The sequence below is a fragment of the Podarcis bocagei genome, assembly GCF_964188305.1.
Source record: "Podarcis bocagei genome assembly, chromosome: 8".
NCBI lineage: Eukaryota > Metazoa > Chordata > Lepidosauria > Squamata > Lacertidae > Podarcis > Podarcis bocagei.
The window spans coordinates 18166290-18187039 of record NC_138133.1 but is presented as its reverse complement, the minus strand read 5'-3'; the positions used below and the strand labels follow the sequence as shown (position 1 = coordinate 18187039).

The 20750-nt window shown below is 42.3% G+C and overlaps 1 protein-coding gene and 1 long non-coding RNA gene across 2 annotated transcripts in view; one reads left to right on the top strand and one right to left on the bottom strand.

The window, feature by feature from the left end:
- LOC308593616 (uncharacterized protein) overlaps nt 1-20750 on the top strand; it is a gene marked incomplete at its 3' end in the record, with an annotated part of 548845 nt that overhangs the window by 214752 nt on the left and 313343 nt on the right. The window lies entirely within an intron of this gene.
- On the bottom strand, nt 1826-19871 carry LOC308593959. Its single transcript, XR_014011148.1, has 7 exons — nt 19292-19871; nt 15512-15756; nt 11055-11257; nt 7473-8102; nt 5424-5486; nt 5020-5114; nt 1826-2519 (listed from the first exon to the last, which is right to left on the bottom strand). It is a non-coding gene; the product is annotated as an uncharacterized lncRNA (long non-coding RNA).

Genomic DNA, 20750 nt, shown 5'->3' with positions numbered 1-20750 from the left:
AGAGGGAGGTGGTATCATGACAGCAGGCACTGCTTCTGCACAAGATAAGGAATTTTCCTTTCGAGGGTTACAGGTTGACCAGCATTGGTTCTATGCACCAAAGAATACACACTTGGCAGAGGCAAAGGCTGTCACCACTACATATTCATGTTCTGTAGAAAAGTGGGGACACCTGAAGAGGGCTTTACGTCTAAAGAGATCCTCTTTTGACCCAAGACTTTTCTCCACAGACAAACGGACTGTCTTTTGATTTAGGAAGGAATTACAGGGTGCTTAGGGGAAAAAATAGAGCTGGCTATAAGTGGCAGGTGTCACAAGCAATGCTGTCAACTAACCAGCATTGCACTGATCTATTAATAACGTTCTCTCACATAGTCAGTACTAGGAACTGAAATAGTTCTGGGCTGAACATTTCTCCAATCCCTCCCCCCTTACCCGTCAATTAATGAGAAAAATGTTGGGTTTGGAAATTTTCAAAGGAGAAAGAGAGAAAATCAGGGAAATTTTCAGATGTAAGAGCTTCCACTTTTGAGGTGGCTGTAGGGTATTTGTAACTGTCCAGAGTGCTGAAAAAATATACTGGAAAGAAAAATTTACACACAGCACCCTCAGCCACCTCACGATAGGGATAAGCAGATCTGTCCATTTCGTTTTTTCTAAGTTTTGCATTTTTCCAGTCTTAAAGCTTGTACTCCACATTTCCACATCAGTTTCTGGGCATTTTTTTGTTAAAGTGCTCACGAAAATTTATCAATGTATTTCTCTGAACATACACATGTTTGTGTGCAGTTTCCCCTAATAAGCACATTTGTACAAAGTAATGTGTTTTATAATGCATTATAACACAGTTCTGTATGTTCTTTTCACCAATGTATGCATTTTAACAAATATTTTAGCCTTGATTGTTTGTACACATTACTTGGCTAGTGAAATGTGTTAGTATTTGTAATGTAATTTCATTGGAAATGTATTTCACAAGAATAAATGGTATTGGGGGAAGGAGGTGGCAGTTAGCAAATGGTAGTTGGCAGTTGGGAATTGGCAGTTGATTGGTTATTCTGTTAGCTCTATCTTGACTGTGAAGGTGAGATGTTTGGGAACTTCATGCAGACACTGTCAGGAGGAGTTTGAAAATAATACTTCTTGTTCAACTGTTACCAACCTGAAAAGTAAAAATATTTGTCTTCAACTATTTGTGCAAGACATATATTTTTTATCACAAATAGTTAAAAAAGTACACTGTGAAATTTGGAGAAGTGCACATTTTGAAGGGTGACTATATTTCAGTCCATGTATGGTGTTGGAAAGTGTGAATTAGGTGAGGTCGCTTTTAAATAAAAATTGATTCCAGTTTCTCTTCCATCCCTACTTTCAAGTACTAAAGTAAGCTCAAGCTCCACACCCACTTAATTTCTAAAGAAATTCTAGTGTCCTGAGAATGAGGCACAAAAATTGAAGCTTTTTTCTCGGGGGTGAAAACCTCTGAGAAACTGGGGGACAGATTTTGGCACAGATCTGAAAAGCCAGTGAAACCTAAATCATCCCTGACTTTATCCATAAACTGCTATGTTCACATCATATTTGGATCCCTCCCTCCCTCCCTCTCTCTCTCTCTCTCTCATGCACGCACGCACACACACACAGAGAGAGAGAGAGAGAGAGAGAGAGAGAGAGAGAGAGAGAGAGAGAGAGAGCGCTTACCAAATTTAACTCTGGTTCTATCCCAGTCTGCTGAACTCCTTTAAAATCAGATTTACTAGGTTCTCTCTCACAGACTACGCTCTTTCTGTTCTGTCTGTCTTGAAAGAGTCATAGCTATTTGATAAGTGAACATTATAGTAATGTTTTGACAGGTCAGCATGTTCTCATACTATAGATTTTTAAACACAGAATTAATTAATTGATCTGCCTATAGTACCATGTTTCCTTCTAGTAATTAAGCAGAACTTTAATTTCGGTTAATAACATAATCATTGATTTTCCCCACCTGCCATATTAGGATTAATTTAATCTTTCCATGCTCATTGATTTACAAATTCATCAAGGTATGTTCAATTGTAACTTCTATGGTTCAAATATCCCCCACCCCTGAAATGATTCTCAAATTAAGTGCTACTATATTTCTGAGTCATTCTTACACAGTCTGTATAAGAAAAGGAAAGAAGTTATGTTGGGTATCCAAAGCAATGATACGAAATTAAAATTTAAAAGGAAAGCATCCGCATAGGATGCAGCATGTCTCTGGCTCAGCTAGCTGATTCCCAGGCTTACCTGGTGTTAAGTCCCCAACTCCAGCTCAGCTGAAGACCTATGCTCAATGGGGGACCACTGAAGATGATCTGCCATTGGAGGCAGATTGATCCAATTGGTTTCCAGACAGCCCTCAGGGATTTTCTGGTGCATGAGTACCTGTTGAAGCCTTGGCCAACTTATGGAATATCTTGATGGCTTGGGCCATTGACACAATTGCTCTTGAGCACCCTCTCTCAATTCATGGGAGGAAACAAGCTGGGAGATGTCTGAACACGAGTGGAGGAAGACTCTAATGAATGAAATTGAAAACTGATGATGGCTCTTCATCAAGCCTACCTAGTGGCAGTGGAGGCAGCAAAGAAGGCATACTTTGCTGCACCCATTGCATCCTTATTGCACCATCCGACAGAACTTTTCCAGGTAGTGTGGGTCCTTTTACAATCTGACCTGAAGGAGTTGGCAAAACTGATGACTGCCCACTGTCACTCATTCGTGAAACATTTTGAGGATAAAATTGCTTGTGTCTACTGTGGTCTTGACTCCACTGTTACAGCAGATGACTTTCACTGAGTGTCCAGAGTACTCTCTAATCCTGATGTGTTGGAAGGTATTTGGGTTGGTCAGGGTGACTACTTGTGATCTGGACTCTTGCCTGTCTTGGCTGACAAAAACTAGCAGGAAGGGGACAGCTGCCTGGTCCAGGAAGGAGATTAATGTCTCATTGCAAGAGTGGATTGTTCCTGCCTGCTTGTAGGAGGCAGTGGTAAGACCACTCCTTAAGTACTCCCTGGATTTGGAAAATCTGATTAATAATCAGCCAGTTGCCAATCTCCCCTTCTTGGGAAAGGTTCTTGATCAGGTGGTCATAGACCTGATCCAGGCACTCTTGGAGGAAACTGACATTCTAGATCCAGTTCAATCAGGGTTTAGGCCCAGTTTTGGCAGAGAAACTGCTTTGGTTGCCCTGTATGACGACAGGGAAGAGATAAGGTGAAAATGCCTCCCTGTTAATTGTCTTGACCTCTCAGGGCTTTTGATACCATTGACTATGACACCCTTTCTGGAGCAACTGTCTTAGCTGGGGGGGGGGGTGAGATCTGGTCCTACTTGGATGATGATTTCCCAAGGATGATGCTTGAGGAGTGAAACTTTGCACCAGCTTAACTTACACGAACTTGCTTTATGCCAGTTTCTTTCAGATAGGATGGCTTCCTGAAGTTGCATTCCTAACAATGTCTGCTCAAAACAAAGTCTTATCAAATTCCACGAGACTTACTCCCAGGAAAGCGGAGTAAGGATTTCTGTCTCACAAATTTACAAGGAGTTTCATGTGATGTGAACAATCATACCTGCCTGGGACATTTTCAAAGTCATCGTTTTTTTTTATTGCTGAACTATTGCATTCTTTTTCTCTCCCCATTTCCCAAGCAATAGGGAGTTTTAGGAGCTGCCTTTTATACATCCTGTTTCCTTTCAAGAAGACAGCTCTGGAGACTTCCTTCAGATGCCTGTTTGTTCAAAAATAAACTGAACATGGGGGAGCAGGCAAACAGCTAAGCAGGCAATACCAGTCCCTAAAGTGATATCAGTTCCCCAAAGGCAAGAAGTGTGCATTAATACTCCCACCACCCAAGCATGGTTGTTGTTTTTATCCAGCCAGTCCACAGAACAAGTCAGGCTTCTTTGTTGATGCACTCAGATTTTCTTTCTGCTTCCACTTGAAGTGATGGGATGTCTCCAAAAGCTAGTAACCACCAACCACCCAACACCATTAAGGTTCATTTAAAGACAATTTCAAGCTTTTGATGCCCATTGAAGAAGGTTGTCCTAATTTGTTGGTCATATTGATAGTATAGTGTGTGGTAAGTAGGGTCCCTCCAGACCCTCCAGACTGGTGGTTTTCTAACAAAAATCATATTTAAAAAAACAGAAACACAAAAGAACTGCCTTTTGGAAATTTCCCGCAGATGTCAATTTTACCTTTGAATTGAAAACAGATGAAACCAATAGGCTACAAAAAAAAAAAAAAAAAGGACTGGAGTTTCTAAAGAGTGGCAGAACATGGGGCACCTAATCTTAAAAGGCTGGGGATCAGCACAATGTAAAATCATAATATTTATAACTGTAAAATTAATGTGTTCAAAGTGTTGGTACTAACCTTTAAAGCCCTAAATGGCCTCGGCCCAGTATACCTGAAGGAGCATCTCCACCCCCATCGTTCAGCCTGGACACTGAGGTCCAGCTCCAAGGGCCTTCTGGTGGTTCCCTCACTATGAGAAGTGAGGTTGCAGGGAACCAGGCAGAGGGCCTTCTCGGTAGTGGCACCCACCTTGTGGAACGCCCTCCAAACAGATGTCAAGGAAATAAACAACTACCTGACTTTTAGAAAACATCTGAAGGCAGCCCTGTTCAGGGAAGTTTTTTAATATTTGATGCTTTTTGTGTTTTTAATATTCTGTTGGGAGCCACCCAGAGTGGCTGGGGAGGCCTGGCCAGATGGGTGGGGTATAAGTAAGAGATTATTATTATTATTATTATTATTATTATTATTATTATTATTCCCTCCAACATTTCTCTAATGAAAATGGGGACACCCTAAGGAAAAGTGGGACATTGCAGGATCAAATCAGAAACTGGAATGGCTTCAATAAATCCAAGACTATCCCTGGAAAATAGGGACACTTGGAGGGTCTGCTTTTCTTACAGTAGCCCACTAGATGACCATGGGGAAGCTGCAAGTAGGACCTTGAGTAGGATTCTTCTCACCTGAGCTTACCAGCACCTAGCATTCAGCGGAATACTCCATCTGGCAGCAGAGATCTTCTTTGTCCCTTTACCTGCCTTCTTCCACCTTTCCATGACTAATAATAATAATAATAATAATAATAATAATAATAATAATAATAATAATAATAATAATATTTATATCCCACCCTCCCCAGCCAAGACCATTCTCAGGGCAGCTAACACCAGTTATAAAACAAATTGATTGAAATATAACTTAAAAACAAGATTAAAATACAACATTAAAATATTAAAATACAGTCTCATTTCAATGGAAACTCAAATCAAAAACTTTTTTGGGGATGAAAACGTCAAGTCTTCATCCAGGTTAACATAAAAAGTTTAGATAGACAACATCCCTACAAGCATAATTGCAACTGACTCACCTGTCTTCTCAGTTTGGCAAGAGGTCTCCCAGCACCCAAACAAGCAACAATGGATTATTTCTGCTGTTACAAGAGGCCAAGCTGAGTACACAACCTTATCCACCAGGAACATATATTTATAAGTGTAAGATTCTACAGAACTGCAGCCAACTGCTGACATATGCTGTTTGAAGCACATTCGGCTAAGCTTTGCCCTTACAAAAGCCCCGCTGAAACAAAGCGGGGAGGCGGCGGTTGCATTGGCTGATTGCACCCTTTGTAACTCTTGAGTGTTTTTTAAACAGCTCCATTAGAATTAGCAGCCGACAAGTGCAAAAGTGGATGCAAGGTTTTTGTGCAAGTGCATTTTACAATTACAGACAAACGATTAAGCTGCTTTGAGGGAACTAATCCTACACTTGAGCCCTGTGATTCTAGCAAGCTTTTGTCCGATGACCACTTAAGCCATATTTCCCTTATCGTTAATGCAAGTGAGCTGCGGCAGCCAGAAAGAATTGATCTGTGGCATCGAAAGGAATACTTTTAATTGAAACAGCAGACATTTAATATACTAACAAATAGGAAGCAAAGCTGGAGGGTGCGGGGACAGAGAGAGAAACAGGGAGAGGTGCCTTCTTAACAGAATATTTGTTAGGGTTGGGTAGTGGGCAAAACATTTCTCGTGAATAATGGTCAGATCAAAATGGAGGCCTGTGCATTCACATAAACCCATCCACCCACCCAACAAAACTTTCCATTAGGTTCCCCAGTTTCCCAGAAGGTTAAGGGGTGGGGAAGAATGCCTATAAGACTCCAGGTAACTTCATGTATTGGCAAGATGCATCCCCTAAAACACTATACAGTGGATGAAAAGGGGGAGCTCTGTTATTCACCCGGTTGCCTGGTCGGGATTGGCCTTCCTCCCTTTCCCCCATCCATCCTTACTCTAGAGCTCTAAATGGGCAGATTGAAACTTAGTTTTCACTGGGATGTCAAGATTCACCAACCAGAGACAGACGGAAAATGGCATCAGAGGAAATATTCTGTATATTTAGAATGATGATTCAGGATGCCATACCCTCCAACGTTTTTCCAATGAAAATGGGGGTGTCCCAAGGAAAAGCAGGACATTCCAGTATCAAATCAGAAGCCACGAAGGCTTCTGTAAATCTGGGACTGTCCCTGGAAAATAAGGACACTTGGAGGGTCTGCAATGCATCTGAACACATGCTCAGCTCAGAAGTTTGTTTTCAGGACTAGCAGCCAACTTTGGGAGGTAGTGGGTAGCTGTTTTATGGCTTTTGTTCAACAATTAGAGTTGCAGATCTACTGCAAATCATCCCAAGAGTCACCAGCAGAACCCAATTGACCTTTTCCCCTACCCTTCTTCTGGAGTGGAAAGAAGGAGGTGGATGGAGGAAGGCTCATAGACAGGTAACTACATCATTTGGTGAAGAAAGAGCTTCTCCATACAGGCTATGGTGTGACTGGACATGAAATCATCAACTTCCTGAAGCTAAACATCAACATCATCAGCAGAAGCAGAAGCATCACCTCATTGTATACCATATTCAAAGTGTCTTACAACATGAAAATATCTACATAATTGTAAACTTAGCCAAAGTAGTCATAAAAATAAATAAAACACATCAAAAAGTACACAACAAACTGGAACAATATCCATATAAATCATGCTAATATTTAAAAATAAAGATACACAACAAAATTGTATCAGTGCTGTAGCAACAACCCCACCCCAACAATACCACATTAAGAACAGTCAAAGAGTCAAGGAGGTTTAACAAACTGAATAACATCATCCACTTTCTACGCTCCTCCCAATGGAAAAATGCAGATAGGGACAGATATACCCCTGCTTTAAGTCATTTACATACTGTCTTCTCTTTTATATTATTTACTATAAAGCTCAAAGACTAAGTTGTTTAGCGACAAAAGGTTGGAATACCAGAACAACATGAGAGCACTGAACCACTGGTATATCACAAGTGGACTCTTTATTTTCTGTGTTTGCAATGGTTTAAGATAAAACCTATTTGGGAAAGAAACTACTTTTGCCATTTTTATGGACGTTTATTGTTTGTTTGCAGATAGTTGCTTTGGTGATATTATCTTGTGTCGATTGCAGGTGTCATTGTATCACCACCCCGTTCACTGTTTTATTGAAGAGTCTGTTCAGCAGCCTCAGCTTTTGTAGCAGGTCTGGTCAGTGTCTGGATGGGAGACCATCTACGTAGGAACCACACGAACAATACTTTGAGTTGCAAAATGCAAGCGAGACAGAACATAGGGCTGACATAAATGCACAAAATGATGCAGTCTCTTGGATAGTTTCTAAAGGAGACCACATGGAATTAATGCTGAAATCCCTCATTAAAATAATTGTTCTAGTTCTACAAGTGACTTGGCTACGCAAACACTATTGGAGAAACTTCTCTTTCCCACTTTTGATCAAGGCAAGTTGACATAGCAGAGAAAGTGTTGAGCTTGAAGTACAGTAGTGGGTGCTTAGCTCCCTGCTCAACCATGAAGCTCCCTGGATGGATCTTAGAATCATTTTATCTTTATCTATGTCTTTTGTTTGCTGCTTTAAGCTTCTTCAAGGAATGGGATACAGAGATGCTCTTCTTCATGAGGTCATCTCTAGAAAACAGGTATTAACTGTACAGTAGAGCAGGAGCACTGAATGGGAAAGATGATATTATTATTATTATTAAACTTTTTATATTACTCTTCAGCCAAAAAACAAAAAAAGGTTGTTTAGAGGTAAGACAGTCCCTGCCCTCAATTTAAGATAATGTTACAATTAACCTGAGATAACCAGTGGAAATAGGTATTCATGAAAAGGCACCAAAGTTTAATTCTCCAGTTGCTTTTCATTTGAAGAGGATTATTATGTTTGTTTGCTCTATGAAGACGGAATAATATTTACAATTAATTGGGTGTACAGGATGGAAATAATGCTTGGAAATGCAGTTTTGTTATTGATGGGTTTATATCCATGTGTATAATTCGATTTAAAATAATTACATTTTTTTTTTAAAAAAAAAAAAACCATGATAGAGTTGGGGAATGCCTGTGTTTCAAATAACTCCCAATCACACCGTCCCTGAGCAAAGTATATAGGAGCATTAATAAAAGAACAAACATAAATAAGGGTAGATTATAGAGGTTTTGAAGCAAGAAATTGATTCAGAATCAGGGGAAAGTTCTTTTAATGCATGTTTTGCTGATTTATTATCGCTGTACTTCAGGAGCTTACGGAAAATGCATTTCCATCCATCATCCTCTTTCAAAAGGTTGATGGAAATCAGCCTCTCTGCCAAAGCAAAGAAATACTTGGTATCAGCAGACTCCCCAGACAAAACAATGGGGTGTAAATCTAGTTAGTCGGATCACATGGTTTAAGTCCATTGAGGCAGGCTTTACATCATGGCAATCAATCGCAATCGCTCTCCATTGGTGTTCAATGGTCATGTAACATTTCCCGTTGTAGAGACTCATGATACAGTTAGCATTTATGCTCCAGCCAGCCTCACGTTCCTAGCAGGACTGCATGGTCTGTGGGAGGTAAACTGAGAGCAAGGATGGAGGAAAATAAAGTCAGGGTTGTCTATAAAAATAAACCTTAACACCTTCCAGACAGTAACCAAGCATGCTTGGGAATATTGATTTGTATATTTGGAATATTTCCCATGTTTTTTTCTTAATATCGTTTTTTTTAAGCCAGAGCCAAGAACTACTTTTGAAGCAAGAGTGCCCCCTTTAGTGAAAATTATTATTATTATTATTATTATTATTATTATTATTATTATTATTATTATTATTATTATTATTCAGGCTTTTGGTGCATCAGTTACAGCACTTTTCCCACACAGCACTCAGTTTTTACTCTCTACCAACATCACAAGATAGCTTCCTTTGGGGATGTGTAAAGGTATAATACTTCCTTATATTAGTGTGTAATATAATCACACGTGTCTACACAGTGAGTAAGGTAACATGCCATTAGGGATGTTGGAGAATTCAGACAAAAAATGGAAACAGTAGTAGCAGTTAATGATGCTCACTTATTCATTCAATGTTTGGAATAGAAACCAACCCAGCAGATGCAGCTGATATTCATTGTTGTTTTCAGTCTGCAAGTGATATATAATTGATTACATTTCCTGGTCCATTTGCATTGTGTTTCCTATGCATTGAAATTAATGGAGCGGAATAAAGGGATGACAACATAACTCACGCTAGTTATGCAATTTTGCCACAGGAGACCACAAAATAAATAACAACTAAAGGATCCAAGACAGATGTCCATCAAACCTCTGCTTGAAAACCTCCAATGATGGAGAGTCCACAACCTCCCAAGGGAGACCATTCCACTATCGAACAGCTCTCACTGTCAGAAAGTGTTTCCTGATGTTTAGTCGGAATCTCCTTTCTTGTAACTTGAAGCCATTGGTTCGAGTCCTACCTTCCAGAGCAGGAGAAAACTAGCTTGTTCTATCTTCCATGTGACAGCCCTTAAGATGTTTAAGATGGCTAGCCTATCTCCTCTCAGTCTCCTCTTCTCCAGGCTAAACATACCCAGCTCCTTCAACCATTCCTCATAGGGCTGTCAGCATCTGGGGGTCAAAAGGCCACCTGACTAGCCCCCAGCTGGATCATCTCCCTCTCAGCCTTCACGCTGCGGAGATTCATCGACCTCTGGCTTCGATGTAAATCAGAGACTCAAGCTAGCTGACTTGAGCACACTATATGTGGCAGTGTAAACTGCACAACAAAAGAGGCTGAGGCTGTGGATACAGACTAAAACTATGGATTTATTTTACATAAATCAGAACAAAGAAACATGTCGTCTCTCCTTGCCGTCTTCTTGGAGAGAGTCTCAAAAGCAAAGCAATACACAGAGTGGAAGTTCTCCTCAAGGGACCCAGCAATCTGTGCTGGAAAGTAAACAGACATGTGACACGCAACAATCCCATGTCTGCAACAAAAGGTGGAATAGAATATCCCAACATCGGCTTGGTAGACCTCAGACTTTTTGCTTGCTGAGTTGGAGCAGCATCTCACAGCATCCCAGCATCTAAAGTATTGGAGAGTGATCAAATTACTTTGGTACCTGAGACAGAAAACTCCAAAAGGATGATTGTTGGTGGCGAGCATCATCATCCTTTAAATATCTAACCATGTGCTGCCCTTTCATGATACACAAAATTGGCTCTGCCTTACGTGGCTGTCTCCCTATGCCTCAAAGTTGCATAACAGCACACATCAGTGATAGCACATAAATCTCGCGGGTTGAGAAACAGCACACACCGTGCTATGATTACATAGTTACAGCATCTCACAATTACAGCAATGCCAAGAATGCTATCCCCAGAAGAGACAAGCATGGATGAGAATTTTGGGCAGGCAATTGAACAAATCTTACCAACCTCAGGCAAGTCAATTTCTGGCAATGGTGAAGGCAAGTCTGAATGTGCATGGGGGTGTCAACAGCTTCTTGAATGCATTAGCATCCCTAATGAAAATGAATTTTGTTTAGGTACAGTGCTAATGGCTCTGACGGCCTAATTGCCACGCACTGACTGCCAGCTATTAATTAATTATTATTTTATCCTATAATTTATTTACCCTGGAAAAATGCTGCATAAATGCAGCATCTGTTTCCCTCTAAGCTCTCGCTTCATTTTACAGCTGAGCAGCAGGAGGATCCATGAAGTTGAGTTGACTTGTCCAAGGTCACGGAGATAGTAATTGGCTTTTATTAGAGCCATGGAGGACGGCTGGTTAGGACGTCAACTCTTGGCCTCAAAGATCCTACTTGTTCTCAGCATCTAGCAAATGGAGTCACACAGAGACACAATGTAATTCTGCTTCAAATGTATCTGTTTGCTTCTCCTGGGGAAACTTAGAAGACTAGAGCAAACAGGTAGGGAAAACAATAGGAGGTTCCCCATTATAAGTCCACAGTAAACTCTGTCCTCAAGGTCAGAAAACGATGCAAGGCCAAAGACTTCCCTACCCTCTAAAACAACAAAGTTTCATTTCCTTATCCCCTATCATTTCTGTGGACCAGATTTTCTTCATTTTAGTCTGTTATCAATCCTCTTGTACGCTCTGCACTAACATTTCATTTGAATAACAGTTTATCCAGATGATTTTCCAAAATTGAGAATAGAAAAATCAATGTATAACAACAACAACAACAACAACTGAAATGGAGAACACTCAGTTTTCCTCACCTTTTAATTCCTGCAGTTCCTTTGCATCTGTTGTACTTCCTCTACCATAAAAATGCATGGTTTCCGGGGCCAATTTAAAGTGGTGGTTTAAATGGCTCAGGACCGCAATACCTCAAGGACCACCTCTTTCCATATCAGCCTACCCAGACCCTGAGATCATCTTCTGAGGCCCTTCTTTGTGTGCCTCCTCCTCAAGAGGTTCAGAAGGTAGCAACACAAGAACAGTCCCTTTTTTTGCAGTGACTCCCCGTCTGTGAAATGCTCTCCCCAGAGAGGTTCACCTGGCACCTTCATTATACACCTTTAGGTGCCAGGCAAAAATGTTCCTTTTTAACCAGGCCTTTGGTTGATCTGATTTACATACTATGCCCTTTTAAAATGTGGTTTTTTTGTGAGGGGGGCTATTGGGTTGTTGTTTTTATTTTTATTAGGTATTTTGTGGTTTTATAGCTTGATTTGATTCTGTGAACCGCCCTGAGACACCCGGGTATAAGGCGGTATATATAAGGCAGTCCTTTCACTTGCTAATCCACTCTTGGATCCCCATGAAATGTTATTTATTTCCACAGCCTCTCTTAGGGGTGGGGGAGTCTTGTTCTTATAGCCACAAGCATCCTCCATTGGCTGGTGTACAGTATAATCATTCTCCTCCCTTCTTAGTCTCCTGGGATATCCATATATTATTATTATTATTATTATTATTATTATTATTATTATTATTATTATTATTAAAAAAGCAGCATAGAGATCTAGGTGATTTGGATTGTCAATCTGCCAACAGCAACTGAAAGTGCAACTCTGTTGAGCAATTTGCTCCAAGCCCTCCTCAGTTTTAATGTGTCTCGATCTCATCAGCTCCCAGTATCGATGTCTGATCATAGAAACCCCGCCAAATGAGGTGACATAAGAAGGGCACAGCTGAATCAAAAGCTGTGCCACCAGTCACAGTTGGGTTCTGCTCGAGTTTCATTAAAATTTTAATTGGAACCAAACTAGGCTGTCACGGAGCTCATGAGTATTTCCTGTTCATTCTGCCTTAGAATCAGATGTTCAAGGACTGGCAAATTAGCAAAGAGCATGTTTACACTCTGCTCCCCTATTACAAGAAGTGATTATTTGATAAGCAATGAACAGCAGCCAGGAAGGAATGCCAACATTTGTTGACAGCTTCGGTGATGTGTCTCGGTGATTACACCTCATTCTTCTGGGTAAAAAAAGGATCGGCAGCCTTGGGCAATTCTCCTGAAACTGATGTGTGTGACTCAGCAACTGTCCTAAATGTCAAATAAGCCTCCACATTGAAAGGCAGCAAGAATTCCAGAAACCTGTGAATAATAATAATAATAATAATAATAATAATAATAATAATAATAATGTTTTTTATATGCTGCCCATTTGACTAGGTTGCCTCAGCCACTCTGGGCAGCTGCCAACAGAATATTAAGAACACAATAAAATATCAGACATTAAAATTTTTGCTATACAGGGCTGCCTTCTGATGTCAGATAGTTGTTTATTTCCTTGACATCTGATGGGAGGGCATTCCACAGGGTGGGTGGATGAATGTGACCACATGATTTACTAAGGGCTGGTTCACAAAAGCAGGTAATCACTATACAGTGGAACCTTGGTTCTTTAACAGCTTAGTTGATGAACAAATTGGCCCCCGAATGCCGGAAACCTGGAAGCAAGTGTCCCTGTTTTCAATCATTTTTCGGATGCCAAATGTCCGACACGGCTTCTGCTTGAGTTCAGGAAACTCCGGCAGCCAATTGGAAGCTGCACCTTGGTTTCTGAAAGGTTTCAGGAGTCGAACAAACTTCCACAATGGATTAAGTTTGAGAACCAAGGTTCCACTGTTTTTAGGAAGACGAACACAGGCAATGCCTTACAGTGAATCAGACCATTGGTTCATCCTTCTTGGTTTGCCTATAGTGAGTGGCAGCAGCATTCTGGGATTTCAAATAGGAAACATCCTTGATGAGGACTGAACCTGGCATCTTCTGCATGCAAAGCAGATGCTGTATCACTGAGCTACAGCCCTGTGCTGGGATACCGGTAGCCAAAGGTGTGAAATGACTCCATTGTGATGCATCATGTTTGAGTTTATATGGAAGTTCTATATGTCCGATTTGATTCATGAGGACGCCTTTGCACGTCCAATGAAATAAGATGGTTTGTGTAGGGAGAGGCCCATTGATTCAAGGAACAGGTGGCACACATGGGAATACAGAGCCAGAGGAAGAATGTAAGAATAGAGCAAATGCAATGGGAAGGAAATAAAAAGAATCATGGCAATAGCTGGGATTAAACATACCAAAACAACTTGATTAACAAAAACATAAAACAATAGCTGTTACATGCCCTCCAGTTTTCTTCAGATGAAAAAAGGGACATTTCTCACTGACCAACTGACCCTCCTCTCACACACCCCATTTTTGGCCCTCCCACTGTGTAGAGCATTTCCTATCTGCATAGCTGTCAACGTTTTTCTTTTTTTAAGGGAAATTCCCTTTTCCGAATAGGATTCCTCTCAAGAAAAGGGAAAAGTTGACAGCTATGCCTATCTGCCACCACCACAACACCCATGGGATGCAGAACTCATGACCCCCCACCGTCCTGAGAAAACCCCTTAATCCTGATTTCATTTCATTCTTTGGTAGATTTACAAAAAGAAAAACACGCACCAATAAATCAATTTTAGAAATGTGCAAGTTTAGATGCAAATACACAAATAATTTTGTAAATGATCAAGACCTCTTGTGCTCCCCTCTATTCCCCCCATCCTAGGGTTGCCTTATTTTTTGGGGAACAAAACCAGATTGCTGAGCTTTTTTGGGAATGCCTCCTGCAAAAATAGTGATTATAAGCTTTTGGTGCTGCTTCCACTGCATTGCCATACATCTGGGTTTTCCCTGACATTTTGCCAATTCCCTTCCCCACGCCATTTTTACACCTGAAAACCACAACATGTCAGGAATTTTCCTGACGTATGGCAAGCCTACCTTGTCCTCCCACTCAGGGCAGCCCAGCCCTCTGACTGCCCCTCAGAGCTTGTGCACCATGTGGGGCTGGGCCCCGGTGGTGGCAGCCTCTTCTCCTTGTCACCTACTCTCCAGCAGCTGCTACGAGCTACTCAAGAGAGGCCACAGAGAGGCAATGGGATGCTCAATGGGATGCGCACTCACAGCTGCCACTGCCACAGTCTCCGCTCGAGACAAGCTCAGGCTCACCCTCCCTCTTGAGCTCAACAGCTCAACACTGGCAGGATCAAATCAGATGCTGGGGTGACTTTCGTAATTCCGGAACTGTCCATTGAAAATTGGGGCACTTGAATCATATGCCATTAACAGATGTGAGCAGGAGTTGGTTAGTACCCTACTTGTGATTGATTCAAAGGCTGGGAATAAGGCCCTCCTGAGATGTCCCCCGGGGAGTGCCACCTGCGCCGAGCAGTGAGCGTCCCAGGGGGGCGTCACCTGTGGCAAGCATCCCAGGGGGGTGGGGCCGTGATGTCAACCCCCGCAGGGATGACACCCAGGGCGGACCGCCACCACCACACCCCCTTCCTCTGCCAGTGCCCCTGGCACAGCTCATTCACCCAGGATCGGCACTTGATCTGTTTACTTTGTGAGGAGAGATGCTTTTGAGCAGGCTTCCTCAACCTCAGCCATCCAGATGTTTTGAGACTACATTTCCCATCATCCCTGACCACTGGTCCTGCTAGCTAGGGATCATGGGAGTTGTAGGCCAAAAACATCTGGGGGGCCGAGGTTGAGGAAGCCTGCTTTGAGGGAGGTTCGCCCACTGGAGCTGTCTAAAAAACAGTTGGTTGTTGTACCATACCTCCAGTGCCATAGGCAGCAGTCTCTTCCTCTGAGTGTCCTGCCGTTCCTTATTTCAGCTGAGGTAGTCCTCTGAGAAACCATCTCATGCTCCCCATACTGCTAATGTGGGGTTTTTTTTTCATCCTCCATCTGTTGCTTCATTTACAAAAGGCCATGATGAAAAATCAACATGAGGAGTTCGCCAGGCAGCCACATTCAACTGATTATCAAATCACATAAAAACTGCCCAGTAGACAGAGCGCCCTAGGGAACGTGAAAAACATGCCAGCCCATCAGGGCTTCCATTAACAACAACAACAAAGCCATTCCCATAAAGAGCTCTAGCTTCCAACTCCAATTTGTCTCTCACTGTTTCTCTGTTAGACATGGCAGGAACAGGGCCTGTAGAGGTCCTTTCCTGCTTCCTGCTGCAAGTCTTGAAAGCCAGTATAAAACCACATAAGACTTTGGGTGGGGGGGGGGAATGCAAATAGCCAACGGGGCAATCTTATCTCTAGCCAGGGAATATCAGGGCAGAATGGAGCACCAGGACCACCACCATATCTGAAGCCCTGCAGCTTGCAGTGACTAGAGAAGAGGAATGAAATGGGCTTTCTCTGTTGTTGAGCCAGCAGTTCAATGCTGGATCAAACACATGAACCAAAACACAGCCATCCTTCGAAATGTGTAGTTCTCCAAATTTTGCAATGCAAATCTCCAACCCTACAGTGTCTACATAAATGCATATATGAGGACAAAATGTGCAAAAAATGGATATATTCATGGAAATAACACACAAAAATGCATTATATTAAGGCAGGGATGTTCAAAGTCCATTTCAGGGGCTAAACTGATCCACCAGTCGGTTTAATCTGGCCCCTGTGGCAGCTTATTTCTTGGGTAAAATCCTTAAAAAACCTCCACAACTTCAATCCTAAAAAAAGCTCAACAAGGTCAACAACTTTGGGCGGCCCTTTGGTCGGCCCTCACAGCCCTTCACTTCATCAAATCTGGCCCTCTTTGAAAAAAGTTTGGACACCATTGTATTAAGGGAAATGGTTTGCAAAAATGTGTATGTTAGTCAAAACAACATATAAAATCCTGGGGAAACCCAGCCAGATGGATAGGTTGTTGTTGTTGTTGTTGTTGTTGTTGTTGTTGTTGTTGTTGTTGTTGTTATGAGATATTCATGCTAAAATGCTGGTGAATTTTCCTGAGATAGATAGATAGATAGATAGATAGATAGATAGATAGACAGACAGACAGACAGAGACAGATATAATTGCAAGTGGTTGTGGAAATGTGGAAAACTGAATTTAAGCCTGGAAAACGAGAAACTAAAATTGACAGATTCACCTATCCCTACATATGATCCTGCAGATCTTTGGTAAGCCTTGTTTTGACCTACCTCTGATGAAGGTTTGGCCTCATTGAGGGGCAGTATTTCAATATGAGTAGGAAAATTACTAAATTCTGCCCACCCCTGACACCTCCATCCACATGCCCACTAGACCAACCCAACCGCTGCCATGTATCAGCTGCCAGGCTCTGTGCCTGTTGTGGGGGCAGCTGGTTACATCTACTAAAAAATGTGTGCCCAGGGCCACAGCCCCCCTGCTGCCCCTTACTATGCCTCTGGGGCTAATGAAGAATAACAAATTTGATCTGAAATGCAGGAGGCAAGGCAACTGTCCCCACTCTTCCCAAATGGTGGTCCCGGGGCTACACTGAAAGCTATTTAGCAATCGTATTTGAAACTTCCTATGGCGTTCACATGGGGCTCCCAGTCCTTCCACGGACTATTGACCCTGCACCACCACGGCTTATCTCTTCCACTTCCACCAACCAGGTTTCTCCGGTAACAAATTCAGACTCAGTCAGGTTGTAACGTATTAACAAAGATTCCAGTTTATTGTGAACACAAACAAGTTTTAAATACTTTGAAACACTGTAATCCAATTCACTCTCTATCTCCCCTCTATCTCTAACCCACTCTGACTCCTGTGCCTCCCACCCACAAGAAACCAACTGAATTAACTGCCAAAACCCCTGTGTTGAGCCTTAAACACAGTTGGGCTCCGCCCCTGGGCTTTCTTATTGGTCAGCCTTTTAACCCTTTATCTCTCTCCCCCAGTACAACATCTCCATAATGAGTGGGCAAATACCATAGTTCCAATTTAGGGGTCCCCTTTTAACAGTGAAGGAGCCACTGAAGTGTGACTCTTTCCTGGACTGCTTTGATTCCCAAAAGATTGTCTCATCCCCTGAATACCCAACTGATCACTGCACCCCACAAGAGAAGGCATCCTGCAGATCTCAACTTATCAGGAAGTCCATCCCATGCAATGTAAAGTGGGCCTTTAGTGTGGCAGCACCTACCCCTTGGAATGACCTCCTCTTATATATCTGATATACTCCATCTCTATTTTCTTTTCAGGAACTGTTGAAAACATTCCCTTTTCAACAAACCTTCTAAGTAGATATTGTTATCCTAGTTGTATCTTTTATGGATTTGTGGTGTATTTTATATACATAATAGTTGTTGTTAATTGTTTTATATGTGATCAACTTTTTTAAAAGTGTTTTTATATAAGGAACTTCCTTAATGGTTTTTATATATGCCATTGTTTCATATACACTCTTATTGTATTGAAAACCACTTTGGGATGCCTTACAGGTTGTGATTAATAAATGATATTAACAGTGCTTTTTTCTAAAATGAATGTTTAGGGGTACTCTCATTTTGACTCAAGAAAATCACCATAAATACAGTTCATGGGCAAAAGTACAAAGAACATGCATTATCTCATATTATACAACTGACAGCTCACAGTAACTACCACATTGGCATGAGGTTGTGTACACTAACATCTCCCCAATTCCTCTGCTTGCTGTTGGTGTCTGTCACCAGATGTTGTCCTTTCAAAAACCATGAATTTAGTAATTTTCCTACTCATATTGAAATACTGCCCCTCAATGAGGCCAAACCTTCATCAGAGGTAGGTCATCAGAGGTAGGTTCATCAAGACCACAGGGCAGGGAGGCTGTCCACAGCAGTAATAAAAATCATTAGCATAGACTGCTGTTAATTGGGCAGTGGGATAGTCTATCTCTTACCAGCACAAAGAAAACTAATTGTCAGGGACTGGGCAGAGGAGAAATGGTGGAGACCACCACCCCATCTTGTCCCTTCCAGGGAGGAGGAAGAGGAAGACAGTATAGAGTTACATCAGGGGTTTGCTGGAGGTCACATATCAGAGGCAGATGAGGGAGAAATTGGGAAATAATGGAAGAGGAGAAGAAGGCAGGGCTGGAGCAGCAGCTGGCTGACACGTTGTCACTAGAAAGCATTCCAGACTCTCCATGTCCCAGAATCCGGCGAGTCTTAAAAGTAGGAGAGTAAAGAGTTCAAAGACTACTTCTTTGTGGAACAGGAATTCAATAATATGAAGCAGCACCCATCATATCCTATGCTGGACCGCAAAGCCATCTTCCTAGCCCCCTCACTTGTCAAGGTTAGATCCTCACCATACTCATCCAGATCATATTCCTTGTTCATTATATTCTCCTTCTTTATCTTTTCAAATACAGAGAAAAAGCTGCTACAGAGTGGAGAAAGGAAATGTGGTTGTATGAATCAGTTACAAAGTCACCCATATAGTTGATTATTTGATGGGTACAGGGTTGTGAATGTATATCTATTGGCCTCAACTTGATGGGGTAAAAACTGGCAAACCAATCTAAAACTTTCCCCCAATAGTAAAAGTTAATATAGTCCCCAAATAAAACTATTCATCACCTGTTATGGAGATCCATCTTGACAGTGCTGAGATGCAGTCTGACTGTTAACTGTTTCTGGCTTTACCAAGACTTAAAGCATATCCTCTTTGTGACATCACACATGACATCAGAATGGCATGTTTGCATTCAACCTAGACTATCTCCATGCCAACAGCAATGGCCAGTAAACTTCTGCAGCCAAGTAACCATCAGCCTGACTACCCAGTTGTTTCTCTGTAGACTATTGGATGTCTAATTTTTGGTCTCAAAATCAAAGCCTGAATAAGAGCTGTGTATAATCTGAAAACCTGCTTCCACTGTTAAAGAATGAAAATTGTCAGGGATTGGGCAGAGGAGGAGCAGAAGTGGTGGAGACCACCTCCCCACCTGACCCTTCCAGGGAGGAGGAAGAGGAAGACAGCATAGATTTACAACAGGGGACTTAGGGAGGTAGCAGCTCAGAGGCAGATGACGAGAGAAATTGGGAAATCATGGGAGAGGAGGAGCAGGCAGAGCTGGAGCAGCAGCTGGCAGGCACCTTGTCACTCGAAAGCATTCCAGACCCTCCATGTCCCAAAATCCGGCAAGCCTTAAAAGTAGAAGAGTTTGCATTTGATATCCCGCCTTTCACTCCCCTTCAGGAGTCTCAAAGCGGCTAACATTCTCCTTTCCCTTCCTCCCCCACAACAAACACTCTGTGAGGTGAGTGGGGCTGAGAGACTTCAGAGAAGTGTGACTGGCCCAAGGTCACCCAGCAGCTGCATGTGGAGGAGCGGAGACACGAACCCGGTTCCCCAGATTACGAGACTACCGCTCTTAACCACTACACCATACTGGCTCTCAAAGAGAGCAAAGAGGAGAGCAAAGAGCTCGAAGACAGAGGGCACTTAGTGGTACCCATATAATGATTCCTGGTGACTAGCCAGCTTCCCAACAGTAAGCAGACTCCCGTCAGTTCAAGATAGTTTTTATTACACAAACAAACATCCTGAGTGGAGCTTTACACTCCTCTCAGCAACAATAGATGTGCTAACCTGAATTTGATTTCCGCTTCCAACAGGATCTATGTCAGAACCTTGTATGTCTACCTCTTCCCTTTCGCTCGTCTTCAAGACATTCCCAATGCTGTGTTCGAGGGCTGAGAGTATGACTTGTCTCTTCTCCACTGTCAGTGGACAGAGTCTCTCTCCAATCTGTTGGCAGCCTATCCTCTCGTTGGCCGTTTTCCAACCCTCCCTCTTCATCTGAGCTAGGAGTGTGAAGAGAGGGCTGCGGGGTATCAGTTTTGGAAACCAGCCCTCATCAGAATCATCAGCCTGTGAACTGCTAGCTCTGAAGTTTAACCCTTCTGTCTCCTCAGGAAAGCCAGCCTCTTGTTCACTTTCAGAGGCTAACCCTTCTGCTGGGTCCTAGGGGGCCACGTTCCTGACAACCCATAGAGGAGAAGATGATAATGACGAATGAGGAAGTGGGAGAGA